General features: G+C 45.2%; 1 protein-coding gene across 2 annotated transcripts in view; it reads right to left on the bottom strand.

The window, feature by feature from the left end:
* tnr (tenascin R (restrictin, janusin)) overlaps positions 1-25,114 on the bottom strand; it is a 177,691-nt gene that overhangs the window by 81,547 nt on the left and 71,030 nt on the right. For both annotated transcript variants that reach the window (XM_071376932.1, XM_071376933.1), the window contains exon 2: positions 23,923-23,969. The gene's annotated coding sequence lies outside the window, so the exon portion shown is untranslated. The remainder of the gene's footprint in view (positions 1-23,922; positions 23,970-25,114) is intronic.

Raw genomic sequence — 25,114 nt, 5'->3', positions numbered from 1 at the left:
TTTGTGACACTACGATTACACAAGAAGCAACAACAATGTCACCTGGATTCCGGTGCTACATGCAATGTAATGAGCAACAAAGACAAAATCACTGGCACCTGACACACATCTATTGCCCAGCGATACTAGACTAAAGCTGTACTCAGGAGAACTAATGAGCTCTATGGGCATCTTTGAGACCGAATGGGTTATTCGGGGACGCAAACACAAGCTGAAGTTTGAGATTGTGAAAACCAGTCAACATCCTCTCCTCTCAGGCTCTACATTTGAATGCCTGGGACTGATGCAGTTCACCGTACCAAATGACCTGCACATTGTGGATCATGTCCAGCATGGACCCCGTCCAAAGAACAACTACTCAGCACATATGACGATGTATTCAACAGGCCCGTTGAATCAGTACCTGGGGAGGTACACTTTGAATTGGATGAGAGTGTCACTCCAGTCCAGTGTGCTCCTTGCAATGTGCCCATTGCAATGAAAGTGGCTGTGAAGGCCCATCTGGACAAGTATGAGGCCGATGGACACATGACATCTGTGACTGAACCAACTGACTGGATCAGCAATATGGTCATACAGAAAAAAACAGAGAAGCTGAGGGTCTGCATCGACCCAAAGCATCTGAACCAAGCGCTGAAACTATCCCACTACATCATGCCGACACTAGAGGATGTCCTCTACAAGCTTCCCAAGGCCAGAATTTTCACATTGGTGCATGCCTGAGATGCATTCCTTCAATGCAAGCTGAACGAAGAAAGCAGCTTCATGACTACCTTCTGGACACCCTGAGGTCGGAAACGCTGGCTCAAGCTCCAGTTTGGTGTCTCAGTGGCGCCTGAGGTATACCAACGCAAGCAGCACGAGTTACTGGCTGGGCTCAAGGGCATTGAACCCATCGCCGATGATGTCCTGATCGTAGGCTGTGGTGACACAGACGAAGAAGCAGAGCGTGGCCACGATGTGAAGCTCCTGGCACTGATGGAGCACTGTCGATCAGTTAAGCTTCGTCTTGGCCTGAAGAAGCTGCAGTTCAAGGTAAAAGACGTCCACTTCCATGGCCACATTCTCTCAGCCAAAGGCCTGAAGCCGGACCCAGACAAGGTCAGAGCGATCCTCGACATGCCAAACCCGTCTGATGCTAAAGGAGTACAGCGTCTCATCAGCTTTGCAAACTATCTTGCAAAGTTCATGCCACACCTATTAGCAGTCTGTGAGCCTCTGTGCTGGTACTGGACAAAGACACACCACGGAACTGGCTACCCAAACACGAGGCCACAGTGCAGGAGATGAAATCTCTGGCTTCATCCATGCCAGTGTTGTGCTACTACGACGTCACCAAGCCTGTCACAATCTAGAGCGACTCCTGACAAAGCGGACTTGGATGCTGCCTTATGCAGGAAGGCCAGCCTGTTGCGTTTGCCTCGAGAGCGCTCACCCCCACCGAGCAAAACTATGCACAATTTGAGAAAGAGTGCCTCAGCATCGTCTTCTCCTGCCAGCACTTCCATCACTACTTATATGGTTGAGAGCTGGTCACCGCTGAAACTGATCACAAACCACTCATTGCCATATTCAGTTAACTTCTCCTCAACGTGCCCAAGAGGCTTCAAAGCATGCTCTTGACTCTGCAAAACTACAGCCTGAAGGTCATCTACAAGCCAGGACCAGAGATGTACATCTGCGACACAATGAGCAGGGCAACAGCACAATGTACAGGCAGAGGCACTGCCTATCAGTGGTATGTCATCTGTTCGCTACAACAGGAACAACAAAATGTTCAACAGATCAATCAGGCAGACTACTTAAACGTCACAGATCACCGCCTAGCCCAGATCAGGCAACAGACTGACAAGGACGAACACCTACAGTCACTGAAGTCCATGGCTCTCGCAGGTTGGCCGTACCGGACAGAGGAGACACCCTTCACAGTGAGAGAATACTGGACCTTTCGAGATGAGATCAGCGTGCAAAATGGCGTCTTGTTCAGAGGTCAGAAGGTCATTATTCCCAAATCACTACGTCCAGAGATGCTTACCCGCATACACTCCAGTCACGTTGGAGGTGACGCATGTTACTGCCAGGCTCGTGAAACATTATACTGGCCAAACATGCAAGCAGAAATTAAAGACGTTGTCAGCAGCTGTACCACATGCAACAAGTACGCTCATGAACAGCAAAAAGAAATCATGATGTTACACGAACTGCCCACAAGGGCCTGGCAAATCGTGAGCATGGACTTATTCAGCCACAGACAAAAGGACTATCTTCTCATTGTTGATCACTACTCTGACCTTTGGGAAATTGAACTGCTCCCTGACTTGTCTGCAGAGACGGTCATGAAGCGCTGCAAGGCAAGGTCAGCCTGACAAGGTCATCACGGACAATGGCCCACAATTCACTGCACAGTTCAAGCGTTTCACCTCAGAATGGAAGTTTGACCACGTGACCTCCTCTCCAAGACACCCAAAAGCAAATGGCAAGGCAGAGTCAGCTGTCAAGATTGCAAAAAACCTGTTAAGCAGGGCCTTGTGTGACAGCAACGAAAGCGATCTTACAGTGGAGGAACACACCCACCGAAAACACGGACAGCAGCCCAGCAAAAAATTTACTGGATACAAAAATTCATGATATAGTGATAACGGATCATTCTCTGGTATCATGCTCATTTACACAAATAGAAAATACACTTAGGGACAGAATTTGGAGCCCAGAAATATATTTAAATACGTAAATGAAAAAACGTAAACCTTTACAAATACAAATGTAGAGATAGTGGACAGAGAAAAGCCGACCCCCGATATAATTTGGGATGCCAGCCTCAGAAATTTCAGCTCAAATAAATGCTTCACAGAGTTAAAGTTACAGACACATCTTGTCACGCCCTGACCGTAGAGATGTTTTTATTCCCTATGTTTGGTTGGTCAGGGTGTGACTCGGGTGGGAAACTATATGTTCTGTGTTTCTATGTTTTGGCCAGGTATGGTTCTCAATCAGGGACAGCTGTCTATCATTGTCTCTTATTGGGAATCATACTTAGGCAGCCTTTTTTCCTTTTGTATTTTGTGGGTAGTTGTCTTTGTTAGTGGCCTGTATAGCCCTAGTAAGCTTCACGTTCGTTGTTGTTGTTTCTTGTTTTGTTGGCGACATGTATAATAAAGAAAAATGTACGCTCACGACGCTGCACCTTGGTCCGGTCATTTCCACAACGACGGCGAACGTGACAGAACTACCCACCACAAACGGACCAAGCGGCGTGGCCGGGAGGAGCAGACAGAGTGGACATGGGAAGACATTCAGGAAGGAAAAGGATCCTGGACGTGGGAGGAGATCCTGGCTGGAAAGTATCGCCTACCGTGGGAGCAGGTGGAAGCAGCGAGGAGGGCGGAAGCAGCTAGTCAAGGGGACCAGCGTTACATAGGGTCAAGGCTGGCAAGGAAGACCGGGAAGCCACTCAAAAACATTTTTGGGGGAGGGGGAACACGGGGAGGTTGGCGGAGCTAACAAGGAGCGTGGTACAGGTCAGGCACCGAGTTATGCGGTAAAGCGCACGGTGTCTCCAGTGCGAGTGCACAGCCCGGTGCGCTACATTCCAGCTCCCCACATTGGACGGGCTAGAGTGGGCATCCAGCCAGGACGGATGGTGCGGGCTCAGCGCGCCTGGCCTCCAGTGCATCTCTTCGGCCCAGGATATTCTGCGCCGGCTCTGCGCACTGTGTCTCCGGTGCGTCTGCACAGCCCAGTGCGTCCTGTGCCAGCGCCCCGCATTTGCCGGGCGAAAGTAACCATCCAGCCAGGACGGGTTGTGCCGGCTCTACGCTTGAGACCTCCAGTGCGCCTCCACGTCCCAGTGTATCCGGTGCCTGCTCCACACACCAGGCTTCCAGTGCATCTCCCCAGTCCGCTGAGACCTGTTCCGGTTCCACGTACCAGGCCTCCAGTATGTCTCCCCAGCCTGGTAAGCCCTGTGGCAGCTCCACGCACCAGGCTTCCCATATGTCTCCTCAGTCCGGTGAGACCGGTTCCGGCTCCACGTTCGAAGCCTCCAGTGATGATCCATGGCACGAAGCCTCCAGTGATGATCCATGGCACGAAGCCTCCAGTGATGATCCATGGCACGAAGCCTCCAGTGATGATCCATGGCACGAAGCCTCCAGTGATGATCCACGGCACGAAGCCTCCAGTGATGATCCACGGTACGAAGCCTCCAGTGATGATCCATGGCGCGAAGCCTCCAGTGATGATCCATGGCACGAAGCCTCCAGTGATGATCCATGGCACGAAGCCTCCAGTGATGATCCATGGCACGAAGCCTCCAGTGATGATCCATGGCCTGAAGCCTCCAGTGATGATCCATGGCCCGAAGCCTCCAGTGATGATCCATGGCACCGAGCCTCCAGTGATGATCCATGGCACCGAGCCTCCAGTGATGATCCATGGCCTGGAGCCTGCAGTGAGGATCCGACCCCAGACTTGCAACGAGGGTCCCAAGTCCGGGGTCGGCGTCGAGGGTCCCCAGTCCGGGGCTTGCGACAAGGGTCCCCAGTTCGGGGCCTGCAGAGAGGGTCCCCAGTCCGGGGCCTGCAGAGAGGGTCCCCAGTCCGGGGTCGGCGACGAGGGTCCCCAGTCCGGGGTCGGCGACGAGGTTCCCCGCACCAGAGGCACCACCAAAGTGGGGGGAGCCAGAGGTGGAGCGGGGTCTGTGTCCCGCACCGGAACCGCCACCGAGGTAGATGCCCACCCGGTTCGTCCCCTATAGTGTCAGGTTTGCGGCCGGAGTCCGCACCTTTGGGGGGGTACTGTCACGCCCTGACCGTAGAGATGTTTTTATTCTCTATGTTTTGTTGGTCAGGGTGTGACTCGGGTGGGAAACTCTATGTTCTGTGTTTCTATGTTTTGGCCGGGTATGGTTCAGGGACAGCTGTCTATCGTTGTCTCTGATTGGGAATCATACATAGGCAGCCTTTTTTCCTTTTGTATTGTGTGGGTAGTTGTCTTTGTTAGTGGCCTGTATAGCCCTAGTAAGCTTCACGTTCGTTGCTATTCTTTCTTGTTTTGTTGGCGACATTTATAATAAAGAAAAATGTACGCTCACCATGCTGCACCTTGGTCCGGTCATTTCCACGACGAAGGCGATCGTGTCACATCTCAACAGCATCTGTTCAGAGGAGACTGTGTGATTCAGGCCTTCATGGTCGAATTGCTGCAAAGAAACCACTACTAAAGGACACCAATAACAAAAAGAGACTTGCTTTGGCCAAGAAACACGAGCAATGAACATTAGACCGGTGGAAATCTATCCTTTGGTCTGATGAGTCCAAATTGGCGATTTTTGGTTCCAACCGCCGTGTCTTTGTGAGACACAGAGTAGGTGAACATCTCTCTGCATGTGTGGTTCCCACCGTGAAGCATGGAGGAGAGGAGGAGGTGTGATGGTGTGTGGTCCTTTGCTGGTGACACTGTCTGTGATTTATTTAGAATTCCAGGCACATTTACCAGCATGGCTACCAAAGCATTCTTCCTCTAACCTCAACCTCTCCCATCTATTTCTTTCACAAAGGTTCTGAACCTATATACGTTTTATGGACACTGTATATCTTACTTTAGTTATCTTGTTGTTATTAGTTGTTATTATTCCCAACCTTCAGCTCCATTCAACCACTCCCATTTTTCTCTTAACACCATCCATATTGGATTCCTATTTGTCATATATTTTTTTGCTGTGCTGTGATGTTTCACAAAAGATCTGAACCTTTCTGTTCTCATAATTTCAGCTACAGGTAAATGTTGCAATTCTTCAGCCATCACTTGACCTGTGACCAAAAAGAAGCTACATATGGACAGTACCAAAACAAATTATCTAATGATTCTGTTTCTTCGAAGCAGAATCTGCAGAACTGGGAAGGTTGTATCCCCCATATATATAACATTATATTTGTTGCAAGAACTTTGTATAATAATTTAAATTGAAAAATTCAAAGTTTTGAATCCGGTGTCGTATTGCGTATGAATTCATAAACCATGTGCCATGGAATCGGTACGTCTAAAATCTTTCCCCAACTATTTTGCAATCTATGTGGCACAGCTGTCAATTTTTTGGTCCTTAAATTAAACTGGTATACTTTTTCATTTATCACAGTTTTCTTTAACCAATTATGGTCCTTAATGCACAGCCGACAGACAAGTTCCCTGATTTTCCCCACTTCCACTTTCCTTTTCCATTTTTGCGGTAATGCTGCCAATTAGTTGGTTGTAATTTTGGGTAGAGCAGACATATCCACATATTTTTGTTAACTGCATGTGTGACATACTGTAACTCCACCAGTCTTATTTATGATGTCACTTACAAAGATTATACCTTTTTTTAACCTTTTTTAATATATATATATTTTTAATCTATTAGTACATTTGAGTTTAACCACAATATATATATATATTTTAAATCTTTTTTCTTCTTCAGGTGGATTAAATTGAAATTGCAACCAACTTTCTATGTCTTGTTTTAAAAATAGTGATATTTGGGAGATGATTTCCTTTTCATATAACTGAAATTGTGAGGTTGTAATCTGAATGAAGGGGAAAAGGCCATTCTTGAACATATGGTGAGATATTCTTATTAATTTTCTAGAGAACCAGTTTGGATTTAAGTATAATTTTGTATGACTGAATCCTTTAGTGAGAGGTCTTATGCTTTAATATTGAATAATTTATGCCCTCCGAATTCATATTCATTATATAAATAGGCCCGTTTAATTTTGTCTGGCTAGCCATTCCAAATAAAATTGAATATTTTTTTCTCATATAATTTAAATAACTGTTCGCTAGGTGTAGGCAAGACCATAAGTACATAGGTAAACTGGGATATGACTAAAGAGTTAATCAGGGTGATTTTTCCACAAATAGACAGGTATTTTCCGTTCCATGGGAGCAAAATCGTATCTATTTTTGTTAACTTTCCATTGTAATTTATTGGAGTGAGATCATTTATTTATTTTGGGATATGTATACCGAGTGTGTCCACATCACCATCAGACCATTTTAATGGTAAACTACACGATAATGTAACATTTGTATTTTTTTGTGGTCCAATACGTAATATAGTGTACACTTATCATAATTTGGTTGTAATCCAGAGAGGATAGAAAAGTATCTAAATGCTTTATGAGGCTGTGGAGGGATCCACATTGTGGATTTAAAAGAAACCATGAATCGTCAGCGTACAATGCAACCTTTGTTTTTAAGCCCTGGATTTCTAACCCCTTGATATTATTGTTGGATCTGATTTTAATAGCTAACATTTTGATGGCCATAATAAATAGATATGCCGATAGTGAACAACCTTGTTTTTCTCCTCTTGACAGTTTAAAACTTTCTGAGAAGTAGCCATTATTTACTATTTTACACCTAGGGTTACAATATATGACTTTGACCCATTTTATAAGAGATTCTCCAAAATTGAAATATTCCAGGCATTTATATATAAACTCCAGTTGTACTTTATCAAAAGCCTTTTCAATGTCAGCTATGAATAGCAGGCCTGGTTTCCCAGATCTTTCATAGTGTTCTATTGTTTCCAGTATTTGTGACCCATTTCAGGAAACTAAGCATGTGTAGCAGGTCACTACGTCACAGGAGAGCCGTTTGAACGTAAACTTTTTTTTATCAATATGCGTTTTTTTGGCAAAAATTCCTGCTAGAACATATGAACTTTCATGTGCCTGAAATAACAAATGTGTATGCCATCTGTAAATCCAAATATAATTGTTCAATTCCGAACCTAGTTGGTTTAGCCACAGAAAAAGGCAGGAACCTTCCTGTTAGCCATGATTGGCTGACATAATGAGTGGGCTTGACATGTCGAGAGATGAGTTTGGATTGGTCTGCCATATAGCACGCTTCTGTTTATTTGAGCTGGTCAGTATGTCTAGGTAACCCTGCCTAACGCAGCATTTTTTAAATGTATTGTGTAGAAAAACTGCAGAAGCCTAATCTCAAGTTAAAGTTTACTGTTAGCTACCTAACGTTTCTGGAGGACCGAGTTTTGAAATCAGTGGAATTCGAGTATGATAGCTAAGGAGATGGAGAAAACACCTGTCTAATGATTACATCTTCCAACTAAGGGCAACCATGGCATCCGACAGGAGACACGTCCATCCATGATGTATACAGGTAAGATAGTCTAGCTAGCTACATTTAATTTTGACAGAAAATGGTGTCATTTCAAGTTAAAGTGTACTGTTAGCTGGGTGGCACGATAGCTAGCGTTACGTGTATGACCTTATTATTTGTATCTAAGAGCCATTTGCTTGACTAGTTATAGCCTAGCTATATGTCTTAACAAAAGACTCCACTATGCAAATATGCATTTCAACAGAATGTCACTGGCTGGTAAATTCGTTCTGGCTATCTACTCTGATTTCAGACCACGGGTAAGATTGTCTAGTTAGCTACATTTTCAGATATTACACATTTCAAATGTTTACATAAAGTATTTTCATTTCAAGTTAAAGTGTACTGTTAGCTAGATAGCTAATGTTAGCTGGCTGGCTTGCTAGCTAATGTTACATGTATGAGCGTATTATTCATATCTCAGAGCCATTTGCTTGACTCGTTATAACCTAATGTTACCTAGCTAACGTTGAACCTGGTTGGTTAGCTACCTGCAGATTCATGCAGGGTAGTAACATCATGAGTTGGGATTATAGTTAATTGTTTACCAAGCTAGCTAGCTAGCTACATGTCTTAACAAAATACTCTCGTCTGAGTGTGCCAAAGTGCAGAATAACTGATGAATTTACGAACGCTCAACACACGTTGAATATGGCCGGTGTAGTAAACGTCGGGAAAAAAGCATAATAAAATTGTTGCCAGCAGCACAGTTGCAGTCACCAATGCTCTGGATAACATGAAAACAGCCTAACCAGCTCTGCTAGGGTGAGTAAAAGTGGGGTGTGTCACGCCCTGACCTTAGAGATCCTTTATTCTCTATTTTGGGTTAGGTCGGGGTGTGACTAGGGTGGGCATTCTAGTTTCTTTATTTCTAGGTTGGCCTGGTATGGTTCCCAATCAGAGGCAGCTGTCTATCGTTGTCTCTGATTGGGGTTCATACTTAGGCAGCTTTTTCCTACCTGTTGGTTGTGGGATCTTGTTTTTGTATTGTTGCCTTTGAGCACGACAAAGCTGCACGTTCGTTTCTTTTGCTCTTTATTGTTTTTGTGCCGGTTCTCATAATAAAAGATGATGAACCCAAACCATGCTGCATTTTGGTCCGATTCTTACAACAACGGTCGTGACAGGGTGTTCTCTCATTATTTGTCTGGAAGTAGCTAGCAAATGTTAGCCAGTTAGCTTGGGTGCTTGACTGCTGGGGTGGGTATAATTTGTGGAACGTTCCAACAGGAATCTGTTCCAAAAACTTCGTAAATAACAAGGTTGCCAACAAACAATGCATACAAAGTCGTATAGCAGCAGAATAACATACTTGGTAGGGAGTGTGCTATTTATATGAGTTTTCACTCACCATGTTTATTCCAAAAAATATCTGTCCTCATTCTGGTAGCCTATGGACAAACATTAAGAACAAGGTAGTTAGCTAGGTGAATTGATCATGCTACTTTGTATGCATTGTTTGTTGGCATCCTTGTACTTTACAAAGTTTTTGGAACAGATTCCTGTTGGAACGTTCCACAAATTATACCCACCCTGACTGCCGTTGTGAGGTCAGAACGTTTGGATCAACCCTACTCATCGGCCAGAGCGTCCAGTGTGAGCTCAGAACGCTCAGAACGCTCCGAGAGCAAAACGCTTTGAATTTACGAACGGGCAATCTGACGCACATTTGCAGTCACCAACGCTCTGGATAACATAACAGCCTATAACAGCCTAACATAACTCTAGGCTCTCCTAGGGTGAGTAATGTTCAGTGAGCTGTTCTCTCATTTGTGTCTGGAAGTAGCTAGCAAGTTAGCTTGGGTGCTTGGTTGCTGTTAGTACAGAACGCTCGGGTCAACCCTTAAAGAGATGGGTTGGGCTAAATCTTAAGAGGGTGTGAACGATGCTGAATGGGTGTAGACACAGAAGGGCTCTCCACTCATAGTACCAAAACATTCAAAGGCCATTTTCTCAAAAGTGAGTTATCAAGTCAATCAAATTTCAAAGCAATATTACTTTCCCATTGTTCCTCAACTGTAGTATATATGATATATAATGTTGTAGCTCTGAGTCTCTACTTTAAAATTTTGCTACTTACAGTAAGACCGATTTGAGCTGGTCGGTCAATGTATCGTCCATGTAAAAAATCTGTCTGATAGAATGAATAATATCCGACAATACTTTTTTAATTCTATGTGCTATACATTTTGCTAGAATTTTTGCATCATTACACTAAAGTGTAAAGGGCCTCCAATTTTTAAATGGACTGGATCTTTATATATACCACTTGGATCCTGTTTCAGTAATAGTGAAATCAGACCTTCTTGTTTACTGTCCGTGTCACGTTCGTCTTCCTCCTCGTCTGAGGAGGAGTAGTTGGAAGGATCGGAGGACCAAAATGCAGCGTTGTATGTGTTCATCATGAATTTAATAAACATAGAACACTGAACATACTATACAAAACAATAAACGAACAACGAACGTGAAGCTATATAAGAAATGTGCTGACACAAGCAACTAACATAGACAATCACCCACAACCCACAATGACAAAACAGACTACCTAAATATGGTTCCCAATCAGAGACAACGACTAACACCTGCCTCTGATTGAGAACCATATCAGGCCAAACACAGAAACAGACAAACTAGACATACAACATAGAATGCCCACTCAGATCACACCCTGACCAAACAAAACATAGAAACATACAAAGCAAACTATGGTCAGGGCGTGACAGTCTGATAATCTACCATTTATATAGGAGTGGTTAAAACATGCTAATAACGGTACTCTGAGTATATCAAAAAAGGTTTGGTATACCTCAACTGGCATGCCATCCAGCCCTGGAGTTTTACCGGACTTAAAGGCTTTAATTGCATCAAGAAGCTCCTCCTATGTAATTTTGCACATGAGTCTTTATGTACAGCTGTTAACTTTACATTATTAATAGAAAAAAATCGAGACAATTAGCTTAGTTAGAGGAGATGGAGGAGACTGAAATGAAAAAATATGCTTGAAGTACTTTGCTTCCTCTTTCAAAATATAATTTGGTGAATCGTGGGTGACACGTTTCAGTAAATTGTATTTGGTAGCATTTCTATGTTGAAGATGAAAAAATAATTTGTTACATTTCTCCCCATATTCCATCCAGTTTGCTTTATTATTACACGTGATATTTCTTGAATAAGTTCCTACATTTCTTTTTGTTTTTCTTCTTACTTATTCTGAGCCTCTATGGTACAGTTTTTATTGCTATGTATCTGTTCTGTTAGACCTTCTATTTCCTTTTGACCTAAATTGCTTTTGTTTTAAAGCTGAGTACTGAATTGCATGGCCTCTAAAGGCACATTTAAAAGTGTCCCATACAATAAGGGGATCTGCTGTACCTATGTTATGTCGGAAACATTCAGTTATAAATTCCTCTGTCCTAGTTAAAAACAAGTTATCATCCAATAGGCTTTGATCAAATTTCCAATATCCCATGTGGAAATTCAGTCAGTGTAATGTATATGCCAATTTATCTGATGGTCCGACCAAATTCTGTCCCCTATCAATACTTTTTAAACTATTGGTGCCAACGAGAATGACATAAGAAAGTAGTCAAGACGACTAGCTTAATTGAGCCTCCGCCATGTATATCTCACTAGGTCAGGATATATAAGCCTCCATATATCTGCTAGTTACAATATATCCATGACATTCATGATTTCTTTAAGAGCATGAGGGTGATAGTTTGTAGTGTGATTTCCTTTACAGTCCATTGAGGTATTTAAAACAGTATCATTATCTCCCACCATAATAATAGAGTCTTGTATTGCTTGTAGGGTTGATCATTTATTATATATATTTTCAAAGAAACATGGATCATCATTATTTGGTCCGTAAAGGTTAATGAGCCATATCTGTTTATGGTCCAAAAACATATTTAAAATCATCCATCTACCTTGCAGATCTGTTTGGATGATTTGCACGTCCGGGTCAAAATTACTGTTAATTAATATCATCACCCCTTTTGAGTTTCTTTGCTCATGGGAGAAGTATATTTCACCTCCCAGTCCTTTTTCCACACAACTTCATCTAAAATTGTTGAATAAGTTTCCTGTAAACAATAGATGTCATTATTTAACTAGGAAAGTCAGTCAACCTTCCAGTTACTGGCCCAACGTTGTAACCACTAGGCTACCTGCTGCCCCAAATTGTATTATATTCCTTCTCTTTAACTCAGATAAATATTGTTACTCTTTTCTTATTATCTGCGTAGCCATTACAATTATAACTGGCTATACAATAACCATAATGAGATACAAGTTTCAAATATATATATCATAATATATATATATGTACATTTACCATGAAAAAGTATCATAGTGATTGAGTATCCATATAGCTGTACTATGATATTTGCATTGCTACTAAGTAACCCTCCGATTGTTTTCCACTATTCCACCCGCTAAAGCCCCTCCCTATCCCAAGTTGGGTTGTCATCCCATCGACCGGCAGGCCACCCCCGTACCCCCGGATCCCTAGGCCCCCCGAGAGGCCAGGACCCATCCTTCAAAAAGAGCACACAGTGCCACCCACAGAACAGAAGCAGATCAACCTCTGAAAGCATTTCCAATGCTCTCAACACAATTTGCTTCATATATAGCTATTAAAAACAATGTATATTCAAAAATCTTGCGTATCTTAATAAATTATTGCGTAATAATGTTGACAGTTCATGCAAAGGATTGTTACTTATAACCAGGATTGTCATTGCATTACATTTTTGTCAAGCAATTATTATTTTAGCAAACAATTATTGTGATTCATCCTATATTGTCCCTAACATCCTTACCCCCTAGCAACAGATGTTGGACACACACACACACACACACACACACACACACACACACACACACACACACACACACACACACACACACACACACACACACACACACACACACACACACACACACACACACACACACACACACACACACACACACACACATACACACACTCAACCCATTTCCCCCACAATCAACCATAAGCTCAGATGCTCAACGGTTGTTACATCCCAGAGCCCAACTCAAGAAAGGACTTGATTTACGAATGCATATACAGTTACAGCTGTTTGAGAAAGCATGAAAAGCACCATTTGAAACTGCCTATTTCTCAGCCCCCGAAACTAGAATATGCATATAATTGTCAGATTAGGATAGAAAACCCTCTACAGTTTCCAAAATGGTCAAAATGTTGTCTGTGAGTTTAACAGAACTGATATTGCAGGCTAAAACCTGAGGAAAATCCAATCAGAAAGTGCCTTTGTTTTTGAAACCTCTCTGTTCTTATGCATCCCTATCACCCATTTAAAGGGATATCAACCAGATTCCTTTTTCTATGGCTTCCCTAAGGTGTCAACAGCCGTTAGACATGGTTTCAGGCTTTTATTTTGAAAAATGAGCGAGAACGATCACATTGCGTAAGTGGATAGGTGGGGGCTCTCAGAGTGAGTTTTGCGCAACAGAGAAAGGCGGCCATTGTTACTCCCGGTCCTATTGAAAAACCAACACTCCCGGTTGATATATTATCGAATAGATATTTGAAAAACAACCTGAGGATTGATTATAAAAAACGTTTGACATGTTTCCGTGGACATTATGGATATTATCTGGAATTTTCGTCTGCGTTGTCGTGACCGCTCTTTCCTGTGGATTTCTGAGGATAACGCACCAAACGAACGGAGGTATTTGGATATAAAAATAATCTTTATGGAACAAAAGGAACATTTGTTGTCTAACTGGGAGTCTCTTGAGTGAAAACATCCGAAGATCATCAAAGGTAAACGATTAATTTGATTGCTTTTCTGATTTTCGTGACCAAGTTAGCTGATGCTAAGTGTACTTAATGTTTTGTTGAGCGATCGATAAACTTACACAAACGCTTGAATTGCTTTCGCTGTAAAGCATAATTTCAAAATCTGAGACGACAGGTGGATTAACAAAAGGCTAAGCTGTGTTTTGCAATATTGCACTTGTGATTTCATGAATATGAATATTTTGTGGCGCTATGCTATTCAGCGTTGCTGATGACAATTATCCCGATACCGGGATGGGTGGTTCAGAAAGGTTAACCAATGTCAAGTCCTAGGTCCTAAGTCCTAGAGATCAGAAACACCTCCTTTCCCTGAAACACACGCACACTGATTCCCTGTTGTGACCCCTTTCCCAAGCATGTCTGTGCAGTCAGACCTTTGATTATTTTGTGCCACAAGGGTCACAATAATATTCCCCCTCTCTGATTGTCCGACTGTGACCCCTTCCCCCTGGGTTACTGCAGCAAGTGTTGCCAGCACTGCCACTACCTGGGAGGGGGTACCCCACCGGAATCCCCACCAGCTAGGTACAAGGTCGTCAAGGTTCTCATTAGCAGCATTGAGAATTTCCTTGTATATTATGCACTCCCATCAGGGTGCTCTGGCTTTGTAGGACCAACCCTGCCAGGCAGGCTCAGAATCTTGAGGGGGCGGTGCTGCTCTAATAGGTCTCTGTCCACATTCCTCTTTCTGTTTTGGCTGCATATAGGCAACTTACAGTAAGCCCATAAAACAGATAAGGACTTCTCTTTAGTGTATGGATCACTCAGATGGGTGTCTGGGGTATAGGGTTGGGGACCCTTCCATCATGATAGGACAATAAATAAATTAGATGTAGAATTTATTTTAAGATGTATATCCCTCATCTGCACAAAACTGATAGCTCTCTCTCGCAAACCCTGATCACAAATACACATTGGTTCTGGGATATGCAACAGTTTCCTTACTCACTCACTTAATGCCACGCTTTTCCAAACACAAAAACACACACCACACCTTCCATCACAATACATCCACACATCTCCACCATGTTGATTGAGTACTTTTGTGTTCCAATTCATTATATTTGAATATGTATTATTTTGCTAGATTTCCTTTCTTCTAATCCTGTCTTATCCACTTATAAAATACTTTAAATAGAAAGTTAAATAATTATTTTACAACATTCCTTATCTTGAATGGTATAGTGTAGTTGTAGTTTATTTAACATTTGTTTAATTTGATTGCTTTTTTATCTATTTAAAAAATATATATTATTACAATCCCTACCATGGCTAGATTTTGGTGTTCCATTATTCGACTCATCTATGAGAACTTTTACATTTTTAGAATAGCAATGGAGTAGTCTTTGTGTCTCGAAACATTTGGTTGTTAATATACAGTTGATTGACTACGAGAGCTGCACGCTTCCCTTTTAATCTATTCTGCTTGAAGATTGGACACAGAAGTTTGCCCCGTTCTGCAATCTCTGCTGTGGGGCGACCATGAACTGATCATTCATGCCTATTTTCGTGCCAGCGAGTATTTTACACATTTAACCATTATTTATCTTTAAAGAAAGCAAATTTGGCAACGATTGGGCGCTCATAACTCTGTCCTCGTTTTCCGAAAGAGTGTACATGTTCGAGTTGGATTTTATCGACAGCATCGATTGGGATTTGAAGCGCTGTAAGAAAGAATTCATTCACTACTCTTTCAGGAACTTCTCGTTCTCTTTCTTGAATACCAGAAAGTGTTAGATTTTCTGTCATAGATCTGGTCTGTATATCAAGGAATGCTTCTCTCAGAAAGATGTTCTCCTTTATAAGTTCATTAACGTCTGTTTCGTATTGACTGTCACTTTTAGCTTGTTTGTTTCTTTATCCATTGTCACAGCTTTTTTTGTCAGTCATTTCCAGGCCTGCCTTCAACTCCTTTATATCTTTACTGACTAAATCAAGTATGCCCAGTTTGAGCGACCCGGGAGAAAGGCTGCCCGGAAGTTACTCCAGCTTCGGCAGGACACCCTCAGTGTGGCAGACTATGCGGTGGAGTTCAGCTCGCTAGCAGCGGACGGTACCTGGAACCGGAAGCGCTGTTCGACACGGTCCTGTATGGATTATCGGAGGAGGTAAAGGATGAGCTGGCAGCCCGAGAACTACCGACAGATCTCGACACACTCATCGCTTTAACCATCTGGATCGATGGTCGGCTACGGGAATGTAGGAGGGAGAAGAGGTTTGATTGCGGTTCCAATCGCTCACTCAGGGATCCAACCTTGCAGCTAGTAAACTCTGGAAGTCCCCGAAAGGATCCGTGCTTACCCGAGGCCCTCCAAGAGCCTCCGGAGACTGCCGATTCACTTCTTCCCGAGCCAAGGCAGCTCGGCAGGGCTAGACTGCCTCCAGCCGAACGCATACGAGGACTTGAGACCCAGAGTTGCCTGTAATGCGGTACTGCCGGTCATTTTGTGTCAACTTGTCCCTTCAAGAGAGCTAGCTCATTCGTTGGAGTGAGTACACTGGTGAGTCTGAAAGATAATTGTTCTACTCCCCTTACTCGCCCCACTCTCTATGCCACCCTGCTGTGGGGCGACCAGTCCAAGTCTCTCCAGGTACTAATTGACTCGGGGGCCGATGTGAGTCTCATGGATGTTACACTGGCGTCCGAGCTGGGCATCCCCACTCAACCCCTCTCCATTCCCATGGGTGTTAGATCGCTGGATGGGCGCTTTATAGACCGTGTCAACCACCAGACCACCCCCGTCAGCCTACGCTTGTCGGGGAACCACAGCGAGGCCATCCAATTCCTGCTGGTGAGTCTCCGCAGGTTCCTGTGATATTGGGATTCTCTTGGCTCCAGCGACGCAATCCCTCCATTGACTGGGCTACTGGTGCCATCGTGGACTGGAGCCCAGTCCTGCCACACTCATTGCCTGAAGTCAGCTCTGCCTGCCCCCCGGGACGTCTTCCTGGGGGCTTGTAAATTGCCCCGGACTTCTCCGCCAGCTCTGCAGAGTACCAGGACCTCTGGGAGGGGTTCAGTATGGCCCGGGCCACTTCGCTTCTGCAGCACCGACCGGTATCCAGGAAGGTCAAGTCCGAGGCACTGGCAAGTTGCTATAGTGTCATGGCTATACCCCCAGAAGCCGAGACCTGTCCCCCCCGCTCCAAGATCATTAGCCCCTCTGCTGTTCATCCACTGTTGCCCTGTACCCTTCGTATTTTCCTACCTTTTCTGTGTTGAGAGTCAAAACTATGTCTAACTGTCTCTTGTCTTCTGTTTCTAGGCCCATCTCTCCCCCCGTGTCATCGATGGCCAGCCAGCGTACACGGTGAAACACCTCCTGAGGGTTCGACCACGGGGCAGGGGTTTCCAGTACCTGGTTGATTTTTAGGGTTATGGCCCAGAAGAGAGGTGCTAAAGACATCTTGGACCCGGCCCTCATCGCCGACTTTCGCCGCCGGCACCCCAGTCATTCAGGTATTCGCCCAGGTGGAATGCCAGGTGGTGTCCCTCGAGGGGGGGGGGGGGGGGGTACTGTCATGCCTTGATCTGTTTCATCTGTCCATGTGCTTGTCTCCACCCCCCTGCAGGTATCGCCCATCTTCCCTATCATCCCCTGTGTATTTATACCTGTGTTCTCTGTCTGTTTGTTGCCAGTTTGTCTTGTTCGTTCAAGCTAACCAGCGTTTTTCCTGTCAGCTCCTATCGTTTCCCAGCTTCTCTTTCCTCGTCCTCCTGGTTCTTGACCTTTGCATGTCCTGCCCCTATACCCGCCCGCCTGACCTCTCTGCCTGACCCTGAGCCTGCCTGTCGTCCTGTACTTTTGCCTTACCCTGGATCTTCGACCCCTACCTGCTTTGACCTGTCTTGCCTGCCCCTGTCGCTACAATAAACAGTGTTACTTTCTGCATCTGGGTCTTACCTTGATTCCTGATAATTTGGAGATGATCTTTCTGATATACCTGACCAATATTGTAAACTCAATGCCCCTTTGCTAAAAATATTTTCAGAATGCTCCAAAATCTCAGGATATATATTTATGTGGAAATAATTAAATAATGGCAATAGGAAAAAGAAAAGAATCACAATCTACAGTAAGCGGACCACTAACAATATTGAATACTTGCTTAGGATGCTTAATAAGTGACAACAAACACAGTGCCGTGAAAAAGTATTTGCCCCATTTCTGATTGTCTGTATTTTTGATACTGAATGTTATCATATCTTCAACCAAAAGCTAATATTAGATAAAGGAATACGTTTACAAATAACAAAACATTTTCATACTTATTTTTTTAAATTAACATAGTTATTGAACACACAATTTGTAACGAGTTTCCTCCTCCTCTTCGTCTGAAGAGGAAGAGTAGGGATTTGACCAAAGCGCAGCGTTGTGAAATGACATAATGATTTATTAGACAAGACGAAAACGAACTACACTTGATAATTAACAAAACAAATAAACGATGTAGACAGACCTGGACGTAAGAACTTACAATATAACGAAGAACGCACAAACAGGAAAAATGACTACACAAACGAACGAACGAACAAACAAACCGAAACAGTCCCGTGTGCCGCAACATACACAAACACAGGAGACAATCACCCACAACAAACAATGTGAAACCACCTACCTTAATATGGTTCTCAATCAGAGGAGATGAAAACCACCTGCCTCTAATTGAGAACCATATCAGGTCACCCATTTACCAACATAGAAACACATAACATAGAAATGCCCACCCACACTCACGCCCTGACCGACTAACACATACAAAACAACAGAAAACAGGTCAGGAACGTGACATAACCCCCCCCTCAAGGTGCGTACTCCGGACGCACCACCAAAAGTCTAGGAGAGGGTCTGGGTGGGCATCTGACCACGGTGGTGGCTCAGGCTCTGGACGAGGTCCCCACCCCACCATAGTCAATCCCAGCTTCCGCATTCCCCTCCGAATGACCACCCTCCAAATAAACCCCACTGTATTAAGGGGCAGCACCGGAATGAGGTAGCTCAGGACAGAGAGGTAGCTCAGGACAGAGAGGTAGCTCAGGATAGAGAGGTAGCTCAGGATAGAGAGGTAGCTCAGGATAGAGGGGCAACTCCGGACTGAAGGGCAGCTCCGGACAGAGAGACAGCTCTGGACTGAGGGGCAGTTCTGGATTAATGGCAGCTCCGGGCTGAGGGGCAGCTCATGGCTGGCTGGCGGCTCTGGCTGCTCATGGCTAGCTGGCGGCTATGGACGCTCATGGCTGGCTGACGGCTCTGGACGCTCATGGCTGGCTGACGGCTCTGGACGCTCATGGCTCGCTGACGGCTCTGGCTGCTCATGGCTCGCTGACGGCTCTGGCTGCTCATGGCTCGCTGATGGCTCTGGCTGCTCATGGCTGGCGGACGGCTCTAGGGGCTCCTGTCTGGCGGACGGCTCTAGCGGCTCCTGTCTGGCGGACGGCTCTAGCGGCTCCTGTCTGGCGGACGGCTCTAGCGGCTCCTGTCTGGCGGATGGCTCTAGCGGCTCCTGTCTGGCGGACGGCTCTAGCGGCTCCTGTCTGGCGGACGGCTCTAGCGGCTCCTGTCTGGCGGACGGCTCTAGCGGCTCCTGTCTGGCGGACGGCTCTAGCGGCTCCTGTCTGGCGGACGGCTCTAGCGGCTCCTGTCTGGCGGACGGCTCTAGTGGCTCCTGTCTGGCGGACGGCTCTGAAGGCTCGGGACAGACGGGCGGCTTTGAAGGCTCGGGACAGACGGGCGGCTTTGAAGGCTCGGGACAGACGGGCGGCTTTGAAGGCTCGGGACAGACGGGCGGCTTTGACGGCTCAAGGCAGACGGGCGGCTCTGAAGGCTCAAGGCAGACGGGCGGCTCTGAAGGCTCAAGGCAGACGGACAGCTCAGACGGCGTTGGGCAGACTGCAGACTCTGGCCGGCTGAGGCGCACTGTAGGCCTGGTGCGTGGTGCCGGAACTGGTGGTACCGGGCTGGGGACACGCACCTGAAGGCTAGTGCGGGGAGAAGGAACAGGGCATACTGGACCCTGGAGACGCACATTAGGCCTGGTGCGTGGTGCCGGAACTGGTGGTACCGGGCTGAGGACACGCATCTCAGGGCTAGTGCGGGGAGCAGCAACAGGACGCACAGGACTCTGGAAACGCACAGGAGGCTTGGTGCGTGGTGCCGGAACTGGTGGTACCGGTCTGGAGACATGCACCACAGGGCTAGTGCGTGGAGGAGGAACAGGGCTCTGGAGACGCACAGGAACCTGGTGCGTGGTGTAGGCACTGGTGGTACCGGGCTGGGGCGGGGAGGTGGCGCCGGAAATACCGGACCGTGCAGGCGTACTGGCTCCCTTGAGCACCGAGCGTGCCCAACCTTACCTGGTTGTATGCTCCCCGTAGCCCGACCAGTGCGGGGAGGTGGAATAACCCGCACCGGGCTATGTAGGCGAACCGGGGACACCATGCGTAAGGCTGGTGCCATGTAAGCCGGCCCAAGGAGACGTACTGAAGGCCATATATGTAGAGCCGGCTTCATGGCACTTGGCTCAATGCTCAATCTAGCCCGGCAGATACAAGAAGCTGGTATGTACCGCACCGGGCTATGCACACGTACAGGAGACACCGTGCGCTCTACTGCGTAACACGGTGTCTGCCCGTACTCTCGCTCTCCACGGTAAGTACAGGGAGTAGGCGCAGGTCTCCTACCTGACTTCGCCACACTACCCTTTAGCCCCTTACGTGCTGCCTCCTCATACCACCGCTCCTGGGCTGTGGCTGCCTCCTTCTCCTCCCGAGAACGGCGATTCTCTCCAACCTTAGCCCAGGGTCCTTTTCCGTCCATTATTTCCTCCCAAGTCCAGAAATCCTGCGATCGTTGTTGCTGCTTCTTCACTCGCTGCTTGATCCTTGGTTGGTGGGTGATTCTGTAACGAGTTTCCTCCTCCTCTTCGTCTGAAGAGGAGGAGTAGGGATTTGACCAAAGCGCAGCGTTGTGAAATGACATAATGATTTATTAGACAAGACGAAAACGAACTACACTTGATAATTAACAAAACAAATAAACGATGTAGACAGACCTGGACGTAAGAACTTACAATATAACGAAGAACGCACGAACAGGAAAAATGACTACACAAACGAACGAACGAACGAACAAACAAACCGAAACAGTCCCGTGTGGCGCAACATACACAAACACAGGAGACAATCACCCACAACAAACAATGTGAAACCACCTACCTTAATATGGTTCTCAATCAGAGGAGATGAAAACCACCTGCCTCTAATTGAGAACCATATCAGGTCACCCATTTACCAACATAGAAACACATAACATAGAAATGCCCACCCACACTCACGCCCTGACCGACTAACACATACAAAACAACAGAAAACAGGTCAGGAACGTGACACAATTCCCCTGTGTGAAAAAGTAATTGCCCCCTTACATTCAATAACTGGCTGTGCCACCTTTAGCTGCAATGACTCCAACCAAATGCTTCCTGTAGTTATTGAACAGTCTCGCACAACACTGTGGAGGAATTTTGGCTCAGTCATGCATGTAGAACTGCTTTAACTCAGCAACTTTTGTGGATTTTCAAGCATGAACTGCTTGTTTTAAATCCTGCCACAACATCTCAATTGGGATTATGAAGGCAAGTCATCCAGGTCCTGAGGCAGCAAAGCATCCCCAAAGCATCACACTGCCACCACCATGCCTGACCGTTGGTATAAGGTTATTTCTGTGGAAGGCAGTGTTTGGTTTTCATCAGACATAATGGGACCCATCTTGTCCAAAATGTTGACTCAAGTTTGCCAAAAAGCACCTGGAAGCACCTGGATGATCATCAAGACTCTTGGAAGATCCTCCATCATTAACATAATGAAAAATCTAATAATTGTATTATTGAAATATTGAAATAGCTTTGGTGAGCGAGGAAAAACACATTGATACAATTTAAGGCCAAGTGGCAAACAATAAAGCAGGCACTAGAGATAGGGGTGTGAGCATGCAGGCACTAGAGATAGGGGTGTGAGCATGCAGGCACTAGAGATAGGGGTGTGAGCATGCAGGCACTAGAGATAGGGGTGTGAGCATGCAGGCCTGGGCAGATGAGACATAGTCATTGTTTTTGTGCATCTGTAAGTTGTTGTTGTTCGTATGTGTATGTTTGTATATGGAGTGGAGGGGGAAAAAAGAAGAAAAAAACTGAAAGGACTTCAACAGGAGCATGTTAACAACTAAATAATGGACATAGCTAAAAATTACAGACTCATAAAGCTTTGTTTCATCGTGACTTCCACCTAGTAAGATTTGACTGGTTATGATGAATAAGATATTTTGATACACCTCTACTCGTTTGGAAACAAGCTTTATGATGCAGTGTAGGAAGCGGAACGTGTAGAAAGTGAAACCAATCCATTCCATCCATTATTGATCAAGCCAGGGTAAGATTTGGCTAGATTATTCATGTATCACCACTGCCTGTACCAGGGGCATTGAATTCTGATCTGTTCAGTTCCCAACATATCCCAGAGAGGTGACTCCAGGTCTAATTCATTAACAGGCAGCCACCCGTTAGACTGCCAGGTCTAGTGTACCTTGCCCTGGGAGGACAACTCATCAGCATTAGGGGCTGTGTGCGTGGGTGCGTGCGTGCGTGTGTGCCTGCCTGCCTGCGTGCCTGCGTGCGTGCGTGCGTGCGTGTGTGCGTGCCTGTGTGCCTGTGTGACTGCAGGCTTCCAGTGGCTAACTTCCCTTTCATCTCATGTCTGCTGCCCCGCCACAATAGCAACAATCCCTCAAAGTATTTCATTAAGAAGTTAAAGATGCCATATCCCAGAGGCATCTAGAGTCTCTGAGCCGGCTACCTCCCGTCATACATAAAAAAATCCTAATCTGCTGTTGTGTGGATCGAATAAATGAATCTCTACAGTACGCATTACTTATTCAGTGCTAAGCCCTGGCTGTGATGCTCTGAACACATTAGTAACAATTAAGCGTGGCCAGGTCAGTCAGACAGTTACTCTGGCCTCTTAAGCATCAGGATACTTTCCAGCATGCAACAAGTGATAACTCACTTGTTTTCAACCAGTTTAGAAAAGTTAGAGGTTTAATTGAAGATGAAAGAAAACTGGTCTCTAAATGCTTCATCGAATGTATAGTAGTAGGGATGATAGCTTTATAACTAGGTAATGCTCCGCCTATTCTCAGCTCACTGGTCATGATAACAACATGCACCCGTAGCACGTGTTCCAGCAGGTATATCTCACTGGTCATCCCCAAAGCCAACACCTCTTTGGCCGCCTTTCCTTCCAGTTGACTTGCCAATGACTGGAACGAATTGCAAAAATTGCTGAAGCTGGAGACTTATATTTCCCTCACTAACTTTAAACATCAGCTATCCGAGCAGCTAACCGATCGCTGCAGCTGTACATAGCCCATCTGTAAATAGCCCATCCAATCTACCTACCTCATCCCCATATTGTTTTAATTTGATCTACCTTTCTCCTCTTTTGCACACCAGTATTTCCACTTGCACATCTATCATTCCAGTGTTCAATTGCTAAATTGTAATTACTTGCTACTATGGCCTATTTATTGCCTTTATTGCCCTATTGTGTTATTGACTGTATGCTTGTTCATTCCGTGTGTAACTCTGTGTTGTTGTTTCTGTCGCACTGCTTTGCTTTATCTTGGCCAGGTCGCAGTTGTAAATGAGAACTTGTTCTCAACTATCCTACCTGGTTAAATAAAGGTGAAATATATATTTTTTTTAAAATAACAAACAGAGCTTTTTCCCTGTCATCTCATTTACTGAGGGATACATTGAAAAGGCAAAGCTGTACATGTCAACACAATATACATGCTGACTTCCAAACCATAAATACTGAATGATAAACCATAGCTTTATGGATTATGCTGTTTTACCTTAAATTCAAGCAGTGGTTTTCCTGTGGCGATGACTAATCCTGCACCTGTCAACACACAAAGAGAGGAGAGGTGTTATAGTCAGACAAAACACACACACACACACACACACACACACACGCACGCACGCACGCACGCACGCACACGCACGCACGCACGCACACGCACGCACACACAGGCACACACACGCACACACACGCACACACACACACACATAGCCTATCCCCTTGAACATGAGCTCTCTGTCAGCCAGGGTAAAGAACATGCATACTACGCCAGCACCCTCCTGCTGTTGGAATACACAAAGTAGTGAAGATGATCCTTCTCTCAACATGAAAAGAGAAATCCTCATTTACTTTCCTCGCCTTGTCTCTTCCTCAGGGTCTTTCCTCACCTACTGGGAGATGAAGCGACAGCCTTTGCAACTTGTGTTGTCAGCTGTAAGGAATTGCAAATATGTCAAAATTGCTTCATTTTCGCTCTCCGACAGCTATTCAGTTTTATTATACACTGAGGACGGCAGCAGGATTAGATCTCAAATATGACATGGTGCTGATGATACCTATCTCAGTGTTCCTAAAAGAAAGGCCCTTGGCCACAAGGGCATCCGTCCACTTTGTACTATTATGCCCCACACACACACATGCACACATGCACAAAAGCAAACACACAGACACACACATTGTTTACTATTTCTCTGCTGTCCCAGTCCTGGAGGAGGAGAACGATACAGATAATCCTGTTTTAGGTCATTCTGTTTTATATATGGTTGTGAGAGAAAGGGATTTTAAATGTCATTCATACTGCTTCCTGGTGTTCATTGAGCAGGTCAGCAAAGCTAATAATAATGATAGTCATTTTGAGCAAACAGAAATGCATATTATTAATTCAAACACCAAATGCATTACATTTCAAACTATCATACATGACAGATTGTTTTGGGGGGAATTTGTCACTTTGCCAGCAGAAGGAAAATGGGATCTCTACAATACCAGTTGTGGCTGGTCTGTGTGAATCATTGCTGGCTTCTTGTAATTTGTTATCTTTTGGAGATCCCATTTTCAATGTGTTGATGCAGCAGATAGATTCCCCCACAGCATCCATTTATCACCTGTCATGGTAAACCTGTTTTGTCATTTTCTGCCAACAAAAAATGGGTAGCGGGAGGGGTGGGGGGGTGTAATAAAAGCTG

The sequence above is a fragment of the Salvelinus alpinus genome, chromosome 30 (assembly GCF_045679555.1).
Source record: "Salvelinus alpinus chromosome 30, SLU_Salpinus.1, whole genome shotgun sequence".
Classification (NCBI taxonomy): domain Eukaryota; kingdom Metazoa; phylum Chordata; class Actinopteri; order Salmoniformes; family Salmonidae; genus Salvelinus; species Salvelinus alpinus.
Note: the sequence above shows the minus strand (reverse complement) of the source record. Positions and strands in the feature narration are given on the sequence as shown.